Source organism: Pleurodeles waltl, chromosome 5 (assembly GCF_031143425.1).
Source record: "Pleurodeles waltl isolate 20211129_DDA chromosome 5, aPleWal1.hap1.20221129, whole genome shotgun sequence".
NCBI classification, from domain to species: Eukaryota; Metazoa; Chordata; class Amphibia; order Caudata; family Salamandridae; genus Pleurodeles; species Pleurodeles waltl.
In genome coordinates this window covers 1,623,210,649-1,623,231,091 of record NC_090444.1, presented here as the reverse complement: position 1 = coordinate 1,623,231,091, position 20,443 = coordinate 1,623,210,649, and positions in this window count along the sequence as shown.

Genomic DNA, 20,443 nt, shown 5'->3' with positions numbered 1-20,443 from the left:
TGTGCACGTTGCTTTTTGGGGCATTTCCTGTTGTAGGCGCTAGGCCTACCCACACAAGTGAGGTATCATTTTTATCGGGAGACTTGGGGGAACGCAGGGTGGAAGGAAATTTGTGGCTCCCCTCTGATTCCAGAACTTTCTGTCACCAAAATGTGAGGAAAATGTGTTTTTTTAGCCACCTTTTTAAGGTTTGCAAAGGATTCTGGGTAACAGAACCTGGTCAGAGCCCCACAAGTCACCCCATCTTGGAGTCCCCTAGGTCTCTAGTTTTCAAAAATGCATAGGTTTGGTAGGGTTCCCTAGGTGCCGGCTGAGCTAGAGGCCAAAATCTACAGGTAAGCACTTTGCAAAAAACACCTCTGTTTTCTTTCAAAAAATGTGATGTGTCCACGTTGCAGTTTGGGGAATTCCCTGTCGCGGGCGCTAGTCCTACCCACACAAGTGAGGTATCATTTTTATCGGGAGACTTGGGGGAACGCTGGGTGGTAGGAAATTTGTGGCTCCCCTCTGATTCCAGACCTTTCTGTCACCAATATGTGAGAAAAAATGTGTTGTTTTTAGCCAAATTTTGAAGTTTGCAAAGGATTCTGGGTAACAGAACCTGGTCAGAGCCCCACAAGTCACCCCATCTTGCATTCCCCTAGGTCTCTAGTTTTAAAAAATGCATAGGTTTGGTAGGTTTCCCTAGGTGCCGGCTGAGCTAAGGGCCAAAATCTACAGGTAGGCACTTTCCATAAAACACCGCTGTTTTCTTTAAAAAAATGTGATGTGTCCACGTTGCGTTTTGGGGCGTTTCATGTCGCGGGCGCTAGGCTTACCCACACAAGTGAGGTATCATTTTTATCGGTAGACTTGGAGGAACGCTGGGTGGAAGGAAATTTGTGGCTCCTCTCTGATTCCAGAACTTTCAGTCACCAAAATATGAGGAAAATGTGTTTTTTAGCCACATTTTGAGGTTTGCAAAGGATTCTGGGTAACAAAACCTGTTCAGAGCCCCAAAAGTCACCCCATCTTGGATTCCCCTAGGTCTCTAGTTTTCAAAAATGCATAGGTTTGGTAGGTTTCCCTAGGTGCCGGCTGAGCTTGGGGGCAAAATCTACAGGTAGGCACTTTGCAAAAAACACCTCTGTTTTCTTTCAAAAAATGTGATGTGTGCACGTTGCGTTTTGGGGCATTTCCTGTCGCGGGTGCTAGGCCTACCCACACAAGTGAGGTATCATTTTTATCGGGAAACTTGGGGGAACGCTGGGTGGAAGGAAATTTGTGGCTCCTCTCTGATTCCAGAACTTTCTGTCACCAAAATGTGAGGAAAATGTGTTTTTTTAGCCACATTTTGAGGTTTGCAAAGGATTCTGGGTAACAGAACCTGGTCAAAGCCCCACAAGTCACCCCATCTTGGATTCCCCTAGGTCTCTAGTTTTCAGAAATGCACAGGTTTGGTAGGTTTCCCTAGGTGCCAACTGAGCTAGAGGCCAAAATCTACAGGTAAGCACTTTGCAAAAAACACCTCTGTTTTCTTTCAAAAAATGTGATGTGTCCACGTTGCGGTTTGGGGAATTCCCTGTCGCGGGCGCTAGTCCTACCCACACAAGTGAGGTATCATTTTTATCGGGAGACTTGGGGGAACGCTGGGTGGAAGGAAATTTGTGGCTCCTCTCTGATTCCAGAACTTTCAGTCACCAAAATATGAGGAAAATCTTTTTTTTTAGCCACATTTTGAGGTTTGCAAAGGATTCTGGGAAACAAAACCTGGTCAGAGACCCACAAGTCACCCCATCTTGGATTTCCCTAGGTTTCTAGTTTTCAAAAATGCATAGGTTTGGTAGGTTTCCCTAGGTGCCGGCTAAGCTAGACGGCAAAATCTACAGGTAGGCACTTTGCAAAAAACACCTCTGTTTTCTTTCAAAAAATGTGATGTGTGCACGTTGCATTGTGGGGCATTTCCTGTCGCGGGCGCTAGGCCTACCCACACAAGTGAGGTATCATTTATATCGGGAGACTTGGGGGAACGCTGGGTGGAAGGGAATTTGTGGCTCCTCTCTGATTCCAGAACTTTCTGTCACCAAAATGTGAGGAAAATGTGTTTTTTTTCAGCCACATTTTGAGGTTTGCAAAGGAATCTGGGTAACAGAACCTGGTCAGAGCCCCACAAGTCACCCCATATTGGATTCCCCTAGGTCTCTAGTTTTCAAAAATGCATAGGTTTGGTAGGTTTCCCAAGGTGCCGGCTGAGCTAGAGGCCAAAATCTACAGGTAGGCACTTTGCGAAAAACACCTCTGTTTTCTTTCAAAAAATGTGATGTGTGCACGTTGCTTTTTGGGGCATTTCCTGTTGTAGGCGCTAGGCCTACCCACACAAGTGAGGTATCATTTTTATCGGGAGACTTGGGGGAACGCTGGGTGGAAGGAAATTTGTGGCTCCCCTCTGATTCCAGAACTTTCTGTCACCAAAATGTGAGGAAAATGTGTTTTTTTAGCCACCTTTTTAAGGTTTGCAAAGGATTCTGGGTAACAGAACCTGGTCAGAGCCCCACAAGTCACCCCATCTTGGAGTCCCCTAGGTCTCTAGTTTTCAAAAATGCATAGGTTTGGTAGGGTTCCCTAGGTGCCGGCTGAGCTAGAGGCCAAAATCTACAGGTAAGCACTTTGCAAAAAACACCTCTGTTTTCTTTCAAAAAATGTGATGTGTCCACGTTGCAGTTTGGGGAATTCCCTGTCGCGGGCGCTAGTCCTACCCACACAAGTGAGGTATCATTTTTATCGGGAGACTTGGGGGAACGCTGGGTGGAAGGAAATTTGTGGCTCCTCTCTGATTCCAGAACTTTCTGTCACCAAAATATGAGGAAAATCTTTTTTTTTAGCCACATTTTGAGGTTTGCAAAGGATTCTGGGAAACAAAACCTGGTCAGAGACCCACAAGTCACCCCATCTTGGATTTCCCTGGGATTCTAGTTTTCAAAAATGCACAGGTTTGGTAGGTTTCCCTAGGTGCCGGCTAAGCTAGAGGGCAAAATCTACAGGTAGGCACTTTGCAAAAAACACCTCTGTTTTCTTTAAAAAAATGTGATGTGTGCACGTTGCATTGTGGGAAATTTCCTGTCGCGGGCGCTAGGCCTACCCACACAAGTGAGGTATCATTTATTTTGGGAGACTTGGGGGAACGCTGGGTGGAAGGGAATTTGTGGCTCCTCTCTGATTCCAGAACTTTCAGTCACCAAAATGTGAGGAAAATGTGTTTTTTTTCAGCCACATTTTGAGGTTTGCAAAGGATTCTGGGTAACAGAACCTGGTCAGAGCCCCACAAGTCACCCCATATTGGATTCCCCTAGGTCTCTAGTTTTAAAAAATGCATAGGTTTGGTAGGTTTCCCAAGGTGCCGGCTGAGCTAGAGGCCAAAATCTACAGGTAGGCACTTTGCGAAAAACACCTCTGTTTTCTTTCAAAAAATGTGATGTGTGCACGTTGCTTTTTGGGGCATTTCCTGTTGTGGGCGCTAGGCCTACCCACACAAGTGAGGTATCATTTTTATCGGGAGACTTGGGGGAACGCTGGGTGGAAGGAAATTTGTGGCTCCCCTCTGATTCCAGAACTTTCTGTCACCAAAATGTGAGGAAACTGTGTTTTTTTAGCCACCTTTTTAAGGTTTGCAAAGGATTCTGGGTAACAGAACCTGGTCAGAGCCCCACAAGTCACCCCATCTTGGAGTCCCCTAGGTCTCTAGTTTTCAAAAATGCATAGGTTTGGTAGGGTTCCCTAGGTGCCGGCTGAGCTAGAGGCCAAAATCTACAGGTAAGCACTTTGCAAAAAACACCTCTGTTTTCTTTCAAAAAATGTGATGTGTCCACGTTGCGGTTTGGGGAATTCCCTGTCGCGGGCGCTAGTCCTACCCACACAAGTGAGGTATCATTTTTATCGGGAGACTTGGGGGAACGCTGGGTGGAAGGAAATTTGTGGCTCCTCTCTGATTCCAGAACTTTCTGTCACCAAAATATGAGGAAAATGTGTTTTTTAGCCACATTTTGAGGTTTGCAAAGGATTCTGGGTAACAAAACCTGTTCAGAGCCCCAAAAGTCACCCGATCTTGGATTCCCCTAGGTCTCAAGTTTTCAAAAATGCATAGGTTTGGTAGGTTTCCCTAGGTGCCGGCTGAGCTAGAGGGCAAAATCTACAGGTAGGCACTTTGCAAAATACACCTCTGTTTTCTTTAAAAAAATGTGATGTGTCCACGTTGCGTTTAGGGGCATTTCCTGTCGCGGGTGCTAGGCCTACCCACACAAGTGAGGTATAATTTTTATCGGGAGACTTGGGGGAACGCTGGGTGGAAGGAAATTTGTGGCTCCCCTCTGATTCCAGAACTTTCTGTCACCAATATGTGAGAAAAAATGTGTTTTTTTTAGCCAAATTTTGAGGTTTGCAAAGGATTCTGGGTAACAGAACCAGGTCAGAGCCCCACAAGTCACCCCATCTTGGATTCCCCTAGGTCTCTAGTTTTAAAAAATGCATAGGTTTGGTAGGTTTCCCTAGGTGCCGGCTGAGCTAAGGGCCAAAATCTACAGGTAGGCACTTTGCATAAAACACCGCTGTTTTCTTTAAAAAAATGTGATGTGTCCACGTTGCGTTTTGGGGCGCTTCCTGTCGCGGGCGCTAGGCCTACCCACACAAGTGAGGTATCATTTTTATCGGGAGACTTGGGGGAACGCTGGGTGGAAGGAAAATTGTGGCTCCTCTCTGATTCCAGAACTTTCTGTCACCAAAATATGAGGAAAATTTGTTTTTTTAGCCACATTTTGAGGTTTGCAAAGGATTCTGGGTAACAAAACCTGTTCAGAGCCCCAAAAGTCACCCCATCTTGGATTCCCCTAGGTCTCTAGTTTTCAAAAATGCATAGGTTTGGTAGGTTTCGCTAGGTGCCGGCTGAGCTTGGGGGCAAAATCTACAGGTAGGCACTTTGCAAAAAACACCTCTGTTTTCTTTCAAAAAATGTGATGTGTGCACGTTGCGTTTTGGGGCATTTCCTGTCGCGGGTGCTAGGCCTACCCACACAAGTGAGGTATCATTTTTATCAGGAGACTTGGGGGAACGCTGGGTGGAAGGAAATTTGTGGCTCCCCTCTGATTCCAGAACTTTATGTCACCAAAATGTGAGGAAAATGTGGTTTTTTTAGCCACATTTTGAGGTTTGCAAAGGATTCTGGGTAACAGAACCTGGTCAGAACCCCACAAGTCACCCCATCTTGGATTCCCCTAGGTCTCTAGTTTTCAGAAATGCACAGGTTTGGTAGGTTTCCCTAGGTGCCGGCTTAGCTAGAGGCCAAAATCTACAGGTAGGCCCTTTGCAAAAAACACCTCTGTTTTCTTTAAAAAAATTTGATGTGTGCACGTTGCGTTGTGGGGCATTTCCTGTCGTGGGCGCTAGGCCTACCCACACAAGTGAGGTATCATTTATATCGGGAGACTTGGGGGAACGCTGGGTGGAAGGGAATTTGTGGCTTCTCTCTGATTCCAGAACTTTCTGTCACCAAAATGTGAGGAAAATGTGTTTTTCTTCAGCCACATTTTGAGGTTTGCAACGGATTCTGGGTAACAGAACCTGGTCAGAGGCCCACAAGTCACCCCATCTTGGATTCCCCTAGGTCTCTAGTTTTTAAAAATGCATAGGTTTGGTAGGTTTCCCTATGTGCCGGCTGAGCTAGAGGGCAAAATCTACAGGTAGGCACTTTGCAAAATACACCTCTGTTTTCTTTCAAAAAATGTGATGTGTCCACGTTGCGTTTAGGGGCATTTCCTGTCGCGGGTGCTAGGCCTACCCACACAAGTGAGGTATAATTTTTATCGGGAGACTTGGGGGAACGCTGGGTGGAAGGAAATTTGTGGCTCCCCTCTGATTCCAGAACTTTCTGTCACCAATATGTGAGAAAAAATGTGTTTTTTTTAGCCAAATTTTGAGGTTTGCAAAGGATTCTGGGTAACAGAACCAGGTCAGAGCCCCACAAGTCACCCCATCTTGGATTCCCCTAGGTCTCTAGTTTTAAAAAATGCATAGGTTTGGTAGGTTTCCCTAGGTGCCGGCTGAGCTAAGGGCCAAAATCTACAGGTAGGCACTTTGCATAAAACACCGCTGTTTTCTTTAAAAAAATGTGATGTGTCCACGTTGCGTTTTGGGGCGCTTCCTGTCGCGGGCGCTAGGCCTACCCACACAAGTGAGGTATCATTTTTATCGGGAGACTTGGAGGAACGCTGGGTGGAAGGAAATTTGTGGCTCCTCTCTGATTCCAGAACTTTCTGTCACCAAAATATGAGGAAAATGTGTTTTTTTAGCCACATTTTGAGGTTTGCAAAGGATTCTGGGTAACAAAACCTGTTCAGAGCCCCAAAAGTCACCCCATCTTGGATTCCCCTAGGTCTCTAGTTTTCAAAAATGCATAGGTTTGGTAGGTTTCGCTAGGTGCCGGCTGAGCTTGGGGGCAAAATCTACAGGTAGGCACTTTGCAAAAAACACCTCTGTTTTCTTTCAAAAAATGTGATGTGTGCACGTTGCGTTTTGGGGCATTTCCTGTCGCGGGTGCTAGGCCTACCCACACAAGTGAGGTATCATTTTTATCGGGAGACTTGGGGGAACGCTGGGTGGAAGGAAATTTGTGGCTCCCCTCTGATTCCAGAACTTTCTGTCACCAATATTTGAGAAAAAATGTGTTGTTTTTAGCCAAATTTTGAGGTTTGCAAAGGATTCTGGGTAACAGAACCTGGTCAGAGCCCCACAAGTCACCCCATCTTGCATTCCCCTAGGTCTCTAGTTTTAAAAAATGCATAGGTTTGGTAGGTTTCCCTAGGTGCCGGCTGAGCTAAGGGCCAAAATCTACAGGTAGGCACTTTCCATAAAACACTGCTGTTTTCTTTAAAAAAATGTGATGTGTCCACGTTGCGTTTTGGGGCGTTTCATGTCGCGGGCGCTAGGCCTACCCACACAAGTGAGGTATCATTTTTATCGGGAGACTTGGGGGAACTCTGTGTGGAAGGAAATTTGTGGCTCCCCTCTGATTCCAGAACTTTCTGTCACCAATATGTGAGAAAAAATGTGTTTTTTTTAGCCAAATTTTGAGGTTTGCAAAGGATTCTGGGTAACAGAACCTGGTCAGAGCCCCACAAGTCACCCCATCTTGGATTCCCCTAGGTCTCTAGTTTTAAAAAATGCATAGGTTTGATAGGTTTCCCTAGGTGCCGGCTGAGCTAAGGGCCAAAATCTACAGGTAGGCACTTTGCATAAAACACCGCTGTTTTCTTTAAAAAAATGTGATGTGTCCACGTTGCGTTTTGGGGCGCTTCCTGTCGCGGGCGCTAGGCCTACCCACACAAGTGAGGTATCATTTTTATCGGGAGACTTGGAGGAACGCTGGGTGGAAGGAATTTTGTGGCTCCTCTCTGATTCCAGAACTTTCTGTCACCAAAATATGAGGAAAATGTGTTTTTTTAGCCACATTTTGAGGTTTGCAAAGGATTCTGGGTAACAAAACCTGTTCAGAGCCCCAAAAGTCACCCCATCTTGGATTCCCCTAGGTCTCTAGTTTTCAAAAATGCATAGGTTTGGTAGGTTTCGCTAGGTGCCGGCTGAGCTTGGGGGCAAAATCTACAGGTAGGCACTTTGCAAAAAACACCTCTGTTTTCTTTCAAAAAATGTGATGTGTGCACGTTGCGTTTTGGGGCATTTCCTGTCGCGGGTGCTAGGCCTACCCACACAAGTGAGGTATCATTTTTATCGGGAGACTTGGGGGAACGCTGGGTGGAAGGAAATTTGTGGCTCCCCTCTGATTCCAGACCTTTCTGTCACCAATATGTGAGAAAAAATGTGTTGTTTTTAGCCAAATTTTGAGGTTTGCAAAGGATTCTGGGTAACAGAACCTGGTCAGAGCCCCACAAGTCACCCCATCTTGCATTCCCCTAGGTCTCTAGTTTTAAAAAATGCATAGGTTTGGTAGGTTTCCCTAGGTGCCGGCTGAGCTAAGGGCCAAAATCTACAGGTAGGCACTTTCCATAAAACACCGCTGTTTTCTTTAAAAAAATGTGATGTGTCCACGTTGCGTTTTGGGGCGTTTCATGTCGCGGGCGCTAGGCTTACCCACACAAGTGAGGTATCATTTTTATCGGTAGACTTGGAGGAACGCTGGGTGGAAGGAAATTTGTGGCTCCTCTCTGATTCCAGAACTTTCTGTCACCAAAATATGAGGAAAATGTGTTTTTTAGCCACATTTTGAGGTTTGCAAAGGATTCTGGGTAACAAAACCTGTTCAGAGCCCCAAAAGTCACCCCATCTTGGATTCCCCTAGGTCTCTAGTTTTAAAAAATGCATAGGTTTGGTAGGTTTCCCTAGGTGCCGGCTGAGCTTGGGGGCAAAATCTACAGGTAGGTACTTTGCAAAAAACACCTCTGTTTTCTTTCAAAAAATGTGATGTGTGCACGTTGAGTTTTGGGGCATTTCCTGTCGCGGGTGCTAGGCCTACCCACACAAGTGAGGTATCATTTTTATCGGGAAACTTGGGGGAACGCTGGGTGGAAGGAAATTTGTGGCTCCCCTCTGATTCCAGAACTTTCTGTCACCAATATGTGAGAAAAAATGTGTTTTTTTTAGCCAAATTTTGAGGTTTGCAAAGGATTCTGGGTAACAGAACCAGGTCAGAGCCCCACAAGTCACCCCATCTTGGATTCCCCTAGGTCTCTAGTTTTAAAAAATGCATAGGTTTGGTAGGTTTCCCTAGGTGCCGGCTGAGCTAAGGGCCAAAATCTACAGGTAGGCACTTTGCATAAAACACCGCTGTTTTCTTTAAAAAAATGTGATGTGTCCACGTTGCGTTTTGGGGCGCTTCCTGTCGCGGGCGCTAGGCCTACCCACACAAGTGAGGTATCATTTTTATCGGGAGACTTGGAGGAACGCTGGGTGGAAGGAATTTTGTGGCTCCTCTCTGATTCCAGAACTTTCTGTCACCAAAATATGAGGAAAATGTGTTTTTTTAGCCACATTTTGAGGTTTGCAAAGGATTCTGGGTAACAAAACCTGTTCAGAGCCCCAAAAGTCACCCCATCTTGGATTCCCCTAGGTCTCTAGTTTTCAAAAATGCATAGGTTTGGTAGGTTTCGCTAGGTGCCGGCTGAGCTTGGGGGCAAAATCTACAGGTAGGCACTTTGCAAAAAACACCTCTGTTTTCTTTAAAAAAAAGTGATGTGTGCACGTTGCGTTTTGGGGCATTTCCTGTCGCGGGTGCTAGGCCTACCCACACAAGTGAGGTATAATTTTTATCGGGAGACTTGGGGGAACGCTGGGTGGAAGGAAATTTGTGGCTCCCCTCTGATTCCAGACCTTTCTGTCACCAATATGTGAGAAAAAATGTGTTGTTTTTAGCCAAATTTTGAGGTTTGCAAAGGATTCTGGGTAACAGAACCTGGTCAGAGCCCCACAAGTCACCCCATCTTGCATTCCCCTAGGTCTCTAGTTTTAAAAAATGCATAGGTTTGGTAGGTTTCCCTAGGTGCCGGCTGAGCTAAGGGCCAAAATCTACAGGTAGGCACTTTCCATAAAACACCGCTGTTTTCTTTAAAAAAATGTGATGTGTCCACGTTGCGTTTTGGGGCGTTTCATGTCGCGGGCGCTAGGCTTACCCACACAAGTGAGGTATCATTTTTATCGGTAGACTTGGAGGAACGCTGGGTGGAAGGAAATTTGTGGCTCCTCTCTGATTCCAGAACTTTCTGTCACCAAAATATGAGGAAAATGTGTTTTTTAGCCACATTTTGAGGTTTGCAAAGGATTCTGGGTAACAAAACCTGTTCAGAGCCCCAAAAGTCACCCCATCTTGGATTCCCCTAGGTCTCTAGTTTTCAAAAATGCATAGGTTTGGTAGGTTTCCCTAGGTGCCGGCTGAGCTTGGGGGCAAAATCTACAGGTAGGTACTTTGCAAAAAACACCTCTGTTTTCTTTCAAAAAATGTGATGTGTGCACGTTGAGTTTTGGGGCATTTCCTGTCGCGGGTGCTAGGCCTACCCACACAAGTGAGGTATCATTTTTATCGGGAAACTTGGGGGAACGCTGGGTGGAAGGAAATTTGTGGCTCCTCTCTGATTCCAGAACTTTATGTCACCAAAATGTGAGGAAAATGTGGTTTTTTAGCCACATTTTGAGGTTTGCAAAGGATTCTGGGTAACAGAACCTGGTCAGAACCCCACAAGTCACCCCATCTTGGATTCCCCTAGGTCTCTAGTTTTCAGAAATGCACAGGTTTGGTAGGTTTCCCTAGGTGCCGGCTTAGCTAGAGGCCAAAATCTACAGGTAGGCACTTTGCAAAAAACACCTCTGTTTTCTTTAAAAAAATTTGATGTGTGCACGTTGCGTTGTGGGGCATTTCCTGTCGTGGGCGCTAGGCCTACCCACACAAGTGAGGTATCATTTATATCGGGAGACTTGGGGGAACGCTGGGTGGAAGGGAATTTGTGGCTTCTCTCTGATTCCAGAACTTTCTGTCACCAAAATGTGAGGAAAATGTGTTTTTTTAGCCACATTTTGAGGTTTGCAAAGGATTCTGGGTAACAAAACCTGTTCAGAGCCCCAAAAGTCACCCCATCTTGGATTCCCCTAGGTCTCTAGTTTTCAAAAATGCATAGGTTTGGTAGGTTTCGCTAGGTGCCGGCTGAGCTTGGGGGCAAAATCTACAGGTAGGCACTTTGCAAAAAACACCTCTGTTTTCTTTCAAAAAATGTGATGTGTGCACGTTGCGTTTTGGGGCATTTCCTGTCGCGGGTGCTAGGCCTACCCACACAAGTGAGGTATCATTTTTATCGGGAGACTTGGGGGAACGCTGGGTGGAAGGAAATTTGTGGCTCCCCTCTGATTCCAGAACTTTCTGTCACCAATATTTGAGAAAAAATGTGTTGTTTTTAGCCAAATTTTGAGGTTTGCAAAGGATTCTGGGTAACAGAACCTGGTCAGAGCCCCACAAGTCACCCCATCTTGCATTCCCCTAGGTCTCTAGTTTAAAAAAATGCATAGGTTTGGTAGATTTCCCTAGGTGCTGGCTGAGCTAAGGGCCAAAATCTACAGGTAGGCACTTTCCATAAAACACCGCTGTTTTCTTTTAAAAAATGTGATGTGTCCACGTTGCGTTTTGGGGCGCTTCATGTCGCGGGCGCTAGGCTTACCCACACAAGTGAGGTATCATTTGTATCGGTAGACTTGGAGGAACGCTGGGTGGAAGGAAATTTGTGGCTCCTCTCTGATTCCAGAACTTTCTGTCACCAAAATATGAGGAAAATGTGTTTTTTAGCCACATTTTGAGGTTTGCAAAGGATTCTGGGTAACAAAACCTGTTCAGAGCCCCAAAAGTCACCCCATCTTGGATTCCCCTAGGTCTCTAGTTTTCAAAAATGCATAGGTTTGGTAGGTTTCCATAGGTGCCGGCTGAGCTTGGGGGCAAAATCTACAGGTAGGCACTTTGCAAAAAACACCTCTGTTTTCTTTAAAAAAATGTGATGTGTGCACGTTGCGTTTTGGGGCATTTCCTGTCGCGGGTGCTAGGCCTACCCACACAAGTGAGGTATCATTTTTATCGGGAAACTTGGGGGAACGGTGGGTGGAAGGAAATTTGTGGCTCCTCTCTGATTCCAGAACTTTATGTCACCAAAATGTGAGGAAAATGTGGTTTTTTAGCCACATTTTGAGGTTTGCAAAGGATTCTGGGTAACAGAACCTGGTCAGAGCCCCACAAGTCACCCCATCTTGGATTCCCCTAGGTCTCTAGTTTTCAAAAATGCATAGGTTTGGTAGGTTTCCCAAGGTGCCGGCTGAGCTAGAGGCCAAAATCTACAGGTAGGCACTTTGCGAAAAACACCTCTGTTTTCTTTAAAAAAATGTGATGTGTGCACGTTGCTTTTGGGGCATTTCCTGTTGTGGGCGCTAGGCCTACCCACACAAGTGAGGTATAATTTTTATCGGGAGACTTGGGGGAACGCTGGGTGGAAGGAAATTTGTGGCTCCCCTCTGATTCCAGAACTTTCTGTCACCAAAATGTGAGGAAAATGTGTTTTTTTACCCACCTTTTTAAGGTTTGCAAAGGATTCTGGGTAACAGAACCTGGTCAGAGCCCCACAAGCCACCCCATCTTGGAGTCCCCTAGGTCTCTAGTTTTCAAAAATGCATAGGTTTGGTAGGGTTCCCTAGGTGCCGGCTGAGCTAGAGGCCAAAATCTACAGGTAGGCACTTTGCAAAAAACACCTCTGTTTTCTTTAAAAAAATGTGATGTGTGCACGTTGCGGTTTGGGGCATTTCCTGTCGCGGGCGCTAGTCCTACCCACACAAGTGAGGTATCATTTTTATCGGGAGACTTGGGGGAACGCTGGGTGGAAGGGAATTTGTGGCTCCTCTCTGATTCTAGAACTTTCTGTCACCAAAATATGAGGAAAATGTGTTTTTTTAACCAAATTTTGAGCTTTGCAAAGGATTCTGGGTAACAAAACCTGGTCAGAGCCCCACAAGTCACCCCGTCTTGGATTTCCCTAGGTCTCTAGTTCCCAAAAATGCATAGGTTTGGTAGGTTTCCCTAGGTGCCGGCTGAGCTAGAGGGCAAAATCTACAGATAGGCACTTTGCAAAAAACACCTCTGTTTTCTTTAAAAAAATGCGATGTGTCCACGTTGCGTTTTGGGGCATTTCCTGTCGCGGGTGCTAGGCCTACCCACACAAGTGAAGTATCATTTTTATCGGGAGACTTGGGGGAACGCTGGGTGGAAGGGAATTTGTGGCTCCTCTCTGATTCCAGAACTTTCTGTCACCAAAATGTGAGGAAAATGTGTTTTTTTTCAGCCACATTTTGAGGTTTGCAAAGGATTCTGGGTAACAGAACCTGGTCAGAGCCCCACAAGTCACCGCATATTGGATTCCCCTAGGTCTCTAGTTTTCAAAAATGCATAGGTTTGGTAGGTTTCCCTAGGTGCCGGCTAAGCTAGAGGGCAAAATCTACAGGTAGGCACTTTGCAAAAAACACCTCTGTTTTCTTTCAAAAAATGTGATGTGTGCACGTTGCATTGTGGGGAATTTCCTGTCGCGGGCGCTAGGCCTACCCACACAAGTGAGGTATCATTTATATCGGGAGACTTGGGGGAACGCTGGGTGGAAGGGAATTTGTGGCTCCTCTCTGATTCCAGAACTTTCTGTCACCAAAATGTGAGGAAAATGTGTTTTTTTTCAGCCACATTTTGAGGTTTGCAAAGGATTCTGGGTAACAGAACCTGGTCAGAGCCCCACAAGTCACCCCATATTGGATTCCCCTAGGTCTCTAGTTTTCAAAAATGCATAGGTTTGGTAGGTTTCCCAAGGTGCCGGCTGAGCTAGAGGCCAAAATCTACAGGTAGGCACTTTGCGAAAAACACCTCTGTTTTCTTTAAAAAAATGTGATGTGTGCACGTTGCTTTTTGGGGCATTTCCTGTTGTGGGCGCTAGGCCTACCCACACAAGTGAGGTATCATTTTTATCGGGAGACTTGGGGGAACGCTGGGTGGAAGGAAATTTGTGGCTCCCCTCTGATTCCAGAATTTTCTGTCACCAAAATGTGAGGAAAATGTGTTTTTTTAGCCACCTTTTTAAGGTTTGCAAAGGATTCTGGGTAACAGAACCTGGTCAGAGCCCCACAAGTCACCCCATCTTGGAGTCCCCTAGGTCTCTAGTTTTCAAAAATGCATAGGTTTGGTAGGGTTCCATAGGTGCCGGCTGAGCTAGAGGCCAAAATCTACAGGTAAGCACTTTGCAAAAAACACCTCTGTTTTCTTTCAAAAAATGTGATGTGTCCACGTTGCGGTTTGGGGAATTCCCTGTCGCGGGCGCTAGTCCTACCCACACAAGTGAGTTATCATTTTTATCGGGAGACTTGGGGGAACGCTGGGTGGAAGGAAATTTGTGGCTCCTCTCTGATTCCAGAACTTTCTGTCACCAAAATATGAGGAAAATCTTTTTTTTTTGCCACATTTTGAGGTTTGCAAAGGATTCTGGGAAACAAAACCTGGTCAGAGACCCACAAGTCACCCCATCTTGGATTTCCCTAGGTTTCTAGTTTTCAAAAATGCATAGGTTTGGTAGGTTTCCCTATTTGCCGGCTAAGCTAGAGGGCAAAATCTACAGGTAGGCACTTTGCAAAAAACACCTCTGTTTTCTTTCAAAAAATGTGATGTGTGCACGTTGCATTGTGGGGCATTTCCTGTCGCGGGCGCTAGGCCTACCCACACAAGTGAGGTATCATTTATATCGGGAGACTTGGGGGAACGCTGGGTGGAAGGGAATTTGTGGCTCCTCTCTGATTCCAGAACTTTCTGTCACCAAAATGTGAGGAAAATGTGTTTTTTTTCAGCCACATTTTGAGGTTTGCAAAGGATTCTGGGTAACAGAACCTGGTCAGAGCCCCACAAGTCACCCCATATTGGATTCCCCTAGGTCTCTATTTTTCAAAAATGCATAGGTTTGGTAGGTTTCCCAAGGTGCCTGCTGAGCTAGAGGCCAAAATCTACAGGTAGGCACTTTGCAAAAAAAACCTCTGTTTTCTTTAAAAAAATGTGATGTGTGCACTTTGCCTTTTGGGGCATTTCTTGTGGCGTGTGCAAGGCCTACCCACACAAGTGAGGTATCATTTTTATTGGGAGACTTGGGGGAACGCTGGGTGGAAGGAAATTTGTGGCTCCTCTCTGATTCCAGAACTTTATGTCACCAAAATGTGAGGAAAATGTGTTTTTTTAGCCAAATTTTGAGGTTTGCAAAGGATTCTGGGTAACAGAACCTGGTCAGAGCCCCACAAGTCATCCCATCTTGGATTCCCCTAGGTCTCTATTTTTCAAAAATGCATAGGTTTGGTAGGTTTCCCAAGGTGCCTGCTGAGCTAGAGGCCAAAATCTACAGGTAGGCACTTTGCAAAAAAAACCTCTGTTTTCTTTAAAAAAATGTGATGTGTGCACTTTGCCTTTTGGGGCAATTCCTGTTGTGGGCGCTAGGCCTACCCACACAAGTGAGGTATCATTTTTATCGGGAGACTTGGGGGAACGCTGGGTGGAAAGAAATTTGTGGCTCCCCTCTGATTCCAGAACTTTCTGTCACCAATATGTGAGCAAAATGTGTTTTTTTAGCCAAATTTTGAGGTTTGCAAAGGATTCTGGGTAACAGATCCTGGTCAGAGCCCCACAAGTCACCCTATCTTGGATTTCCGTAGGTCTATAGTTTAAACAAAAATGCATAGGTTTGGTAGGTTTCCCTAGGTGCCGGCTGAGCTAAGGCCAAAATCTACAGGTAGGCACTTTGCATATAACACCTCTGTTTTCTATTAAAAAATGTGATGTGTGCACGTTGCTTTTTGGGGCATTTCCTGTTGTGGGCGCTAGGCCTACCCACACAAGTGAGGTATCATTTTTATCGGGAGACTTGGAGGAACGCTGGGTGGAAGGAAATTTGTGGCCCCCCTCTGATTCCAGAACTTTCTGTCACCAATATGTGAGCAAAATGTGTTTTTTTAGACAAATTTTGAGGTTTGCAAAGGATTCTGGGTAACAGATCCTGGTCAGAGCCCCACAAGTCACCCCATCTTGGATTTCCGTAGGTCTATAGTTTAAACAAAAATGCATAGGTTTGGTAGGTTTCCCTAGGTGCCGGCTGAGCTAAGGCCAAAATCTACAGGTAGGCACTTTCCATAAAACACCTCTGTTTTCTTTAAAAAAATGTGATGTGTCCACGTTGCGTTTTGGGACGTTTCCTGTCGCGGGTGCTAGGCCTACCCACACAAGTGAGGTATCATTTTTATCGGGAGACTTGGGGGAACGCTGGGTGGAAGGAAATTTGTGGCTCCTCTCTGATTCCAGAACTTTCTGTCACCAAAATATGAGGAAAATTTGTTTATTTAGCCAAATTTTGAGGTTTGCAAAGGATTCTGGGTAACAAAACCTGGTCAGAGCCCCACAAGTCACCCCATCTTGAATTCCCCTAGGTCTCTAGTTTTAAAAAATGCATAGGTTTTTTAGGTTTCCCAAGGTGCCGGCTGAGCTAGAGGGCAAAATCTACAGGTAGGCATTTTGCAAAAAACACCTCTGTTTTCTTTCAAAAAATGTGATGTGTCCACGTTGCGTTTTGGGGCATTTCCTGTCGCGGGTGCTAGGCCTACCCACACAAGTGAGGTATCATTTTTATCGGGAGACTTGGGGGAACGCTGGGTGGAAGGAAATTTGTGGCTCCTCTCTGATTCCAGAACTTTATGTCACCAAAATGTGAGGAAATGTGTTTTTTTAGCCAAATTTTGAGGTTTGCAAAGGATTCTGGGTAACAGAACCTGGTCAGAGCCCCACAAGTCACCCCATCTTGGATTTCCCTAGGTCTCTAGTTTTCAGAAATGCACAGGTCTGGTAGGTTTCCCTAGGTGCCGGCTGAGCTAGAGGCCAAAATCTACAGGTAGGCACTTTGCAAAAAACACCTCTGTTTTCTTTAAAAAAATGTGATGTGTGCACGTTGCGTTGTGGGGCATTTCCTGTCGTGGGCGCTAGGCCTACCTACACAAGTGAGGTATCATTTATATCGGGAGACTTGGGGGAACGCTGGGTGGAAGGGAATTTGTGGCTCCTCTCTGATTCCAGAATTTTCTGTCACCAAAATGTGAGGAAAATGTGTTTTTTTTTAAGCCACATTTTGAGGTTTGCAAAGGATTCTGGGTAACAGAACCTGGTCAGAGCCCCACAAGTCACCACATCTTGGATTCCCCTAGGTCTCTAGTTTTCAAAAATGCATAGGTTTGGTAGGTTTCCCAAGGTGCCGGCTGAGCTAGAGGTCAAAATCTACAGGTAGGCACTTTGCGAAAAACACCTCTCTTTTCTTTAAAAAAATGTGATGTGTGCACGTTGCTTTTTGGGGCATTTCCTGTTGTGGGCGCTAGGCCTACCCACACAAGTGAGGTATCATTTTTATCGGGAGACTTGGGGGAACGTTGGGTGGAAGGAAATTTGTGGCTCCCCTCTGATTCCAGAACTTTCTGTCACCAAAATGTGAGGAAAATGTGTTTTTTTAGCCACCTTTTTAAGGTTTGCAAAGGATTCTGGGTAACAGAACCTAGTCAGAGCCCCACAAGTCACCCCATCTTGGAGTCCTCTAGGTCTCTGATTTTCAAAAATGCATAGGTTTGGTAGGGTTCCCTAGGTGCCGGCTGAGCTAGAGGCCAAAATCTACAGGTAGGCACTTTGCAAAAAACACCTCTGTTTTCTTTAAAAAAATGTGATGTGTGCACGTTGCTTTTTGGGGCATTTCCTGTCGTGGGCGCTAGGCCTACCCACACAAGTGAGGTATCATTTTTATCGGGAGACTTGGGGGAACGCTGGGTGGAAGGAAATTTGTGGCTCCTCTCTGATTCCAGAACTTTATGTCACCAAAATGTGAGGAAAATGTGTTTTTTTAGCCAAATTTTGAGGTTTGCAAAGGATTCTGGGTAACAGAACCTGGTCAGAGCCCCACAAGTCATCCCATCTTGGATTCCCCTAGGTCTCTAGTTTTCAGAAATGCACAGGTCTGGTAGGTTTCCCTAGGTGCCGGCTGAGCTAGAGGCCAAAATCTACAGGTAGGCACTTTGCAAAAAACACCTCTGTTTTCTTTAAAAAAATGTGATGTGTCCACGTTGCGTTTTGGGGCGTTTGCTGTCGCGGGTGCTAGGCCTACCCACACAAGTGAGGTATCATTTTTATCGGGAGACTTGGGGGAACGCTGGGTGGAAGGAAATTTGTGGCTCCTCTCTGATTCCAGAACTTTATGTCACCAAAATGTGAGGAAAATGTGTTTTTTTAGCCAAATTTTGAGGTTTGCAAAGGATTCTGGGTAACAGAACCTGGTCAGAGCCCCACAAGTCATCCCATCTTGGATTCCCCTAGGTCTCTAGTTTTAAAAAATGCATAGGTTTGGTAGGTTTCCCAAGGTGCCGGCTGAGCTAGAGGTCAAAATCTACAGGTAGGCACTTTGCGAAAAACACCTCTCTTTTCTTTAAAAAAATGTGATGTGTGCACGTTGCTTTTTGGGGCATTTCCTGTTGTGGGCGCTAGGCCTACCCACACAAGTGAGGTATCATTTTTATCGGGAGACTTGGGGGAACGTTGGGTGGAAGGAAATTTGTGGCTCCCCTCTGATTCCAGAACTTTCTGTCACCAAAATGTGAGGAAAATGTGTTTTTTTAGCCACCTTTTTAAGGTTTGCAAAGTATTCTGGGTAACAGAACCTAGTCAGAGCCCCACAAGTCACCCCATCTTGGAGTCCTCTAGGTCTCTGGTTTTCAAAAATGCATAGGTTTGGTAGGGTTCCCTAGGTGCCGGCTGAGCTAGAGGCCAAAATCTACAGGTAGGCACTTTGCAAAAAACACCTCTGTTTTCTTTAAAAAAATGTGATGTGTGCACGTTGCTTTTTGGGGCATTTCCTGTTGTGGGCGCTAGGCCTACCCACACAAGTGAGGTATCATTTTTATCGGGAGACTTGGGGGAACGCTGGGTGGAAGGAAATTTGTGGCTCCCCTCTGATTCCAGAGCTTTCTGTCACCAATATGTGAGGAAAATGTTTTTTTTTTAGCCAAATTTTGAGGTTTACAAAGGATTCTGGGTAACAGAACCTGGTCAGAGCCCCACAAGTCACCCCATCTTGGATTCCTGTAGGTCTCTAGTTTAAAAAAATGCATAGGTTTGGTAGGATTCCCTAGGTGCCGGCTGAGCTAAAGGCCAAAATCTACAGGTAGGCACTTTGCATAAAACACCTCTATTTCTTTAAAAAAATGTGATGTGTCCACGTTGCGTTTTGGGGCGTTTGCTGTCGCGGGTGCTAGGCCTACCCACACAAGTGAGGTATCATTTTTATCGGGAGACTTGGGGGAACGCTGGGTGGAAGGAAATTTGTGGCTCCTCTCTGATTCCAGAACTTTCTGTCACCAAAATATGAGGAAAATGTGTTTTTTTTAGCCAAATTTTGAGGTTTGCTAAGGATTCTGGGTAACAAAACCTGGTCAGAGCCCCACAAGTCACCCCATCTTGGATTCCCCTAGGTCTCTAGTTTTCAAAAATGCATAGGTTTTTTAGGTTTCCCTAGGTGCCGGCTGAGCTAGAGGGCAAAATCTACAGGTAGGCACTTTGCAAAAAACACCTCTGTTTTCTTTCAAAAAATGTGATGTGTCCACGTTGCGTTTTGGGGCATTTCCTGTCGCGGGTGCTAGGCCTACCCACACAAATGAGGTATCATTTTTATCGGGAGACTTGGGGGAACGCTGGGTGGAAGGAAATTTGTGGCTCCTCTCTGATTCCAGAACTTTATGTCACCAAAATGTGAGGAAATGTGTTTTTTTAGCCAAATTTTGAGGTTTGCAAAGGATTCTGGGTAACAGAACCTGGTCAGAGCCCCACAAGTCACCCCATCTTGGATTCCCCTAGGTCTCTAGTTTTCAGAAATGCACAGGTTTGGTAGGTTTCCCTAGGTGCCAACTGAGCTAGAGGCCAAAATCTACAGGTAGGCACTTTGCAAAAAACACCTCTGTTTTATTTAAAAAAATGTGATGTGTGCACGTTGCATTGTGGGGCATTTCCTGTCGCGGGCGCTAGGCCTACCCACACAAGTGAGGTATCATTTATATCGGGAGACTTGGGGGAACGCTGGGTGGAAGGGAATTTGTGGCTCCTCTCTGATTCCAGAACTTTCTGTCACCAAAATGTGAGGAAAATGTGTTTTTTTTCAGCCACATTTTGAGGTTTGCAAAGGATTCTGGGTAACAGAACCTGGTCAGAGCCCCACAAGTCACCCCATATTGGATTCCCCTAGGTCTCTAGTTTTCAAAAATGCATAGGTTTGGTAGGTTTCCCAAGGTGCCGGCTGAGCTAGAGGCCAAAATCTACAGGTAGGCACTTTGCGAAAAACACCTCTGTTTTCTTTAAAAAAATGTGATGTGTCCACGTTGCGTTTTGGGACGTTTCCTGTCGCGGGTGCTAGGCCTACCCACACAAGTGAGGTATCATTTTTATCGGGAGACTTGGAGGAACGCTGTGTGGAAGGAAATTTGTGGCTCCCCTCTGATTCCAGAACTTTCTGTCACCAATATGTGAGGAAAATGTGTTTTTTTAGCTAAATTTTGAGGTTTGCAAAGGATTCTGGGTAACAGAACGTGGTCAGAGCCCCACAAGTCACCCCATCTTGGATTCCCGTAGGTCTCTAGTTTAAAAAAATGCATAGGTTTGGTAGGTTTCCCTAGGTGCCGGCTGAGCTAGAGGCCAAAATCTACAGGTAGGCACTTTGCGAAAAACACCTCTGTTTTCTTTAAAAAAATGTGATGTGTGCACGTTGGCTTTTGGGGCAATTCCTGTTGTGGGCGCTAGGCCTACCCACACAAGTGAGGTATCATTTTTATCGGGAGACTTGGGGGAACGTTGGGTGGAAGG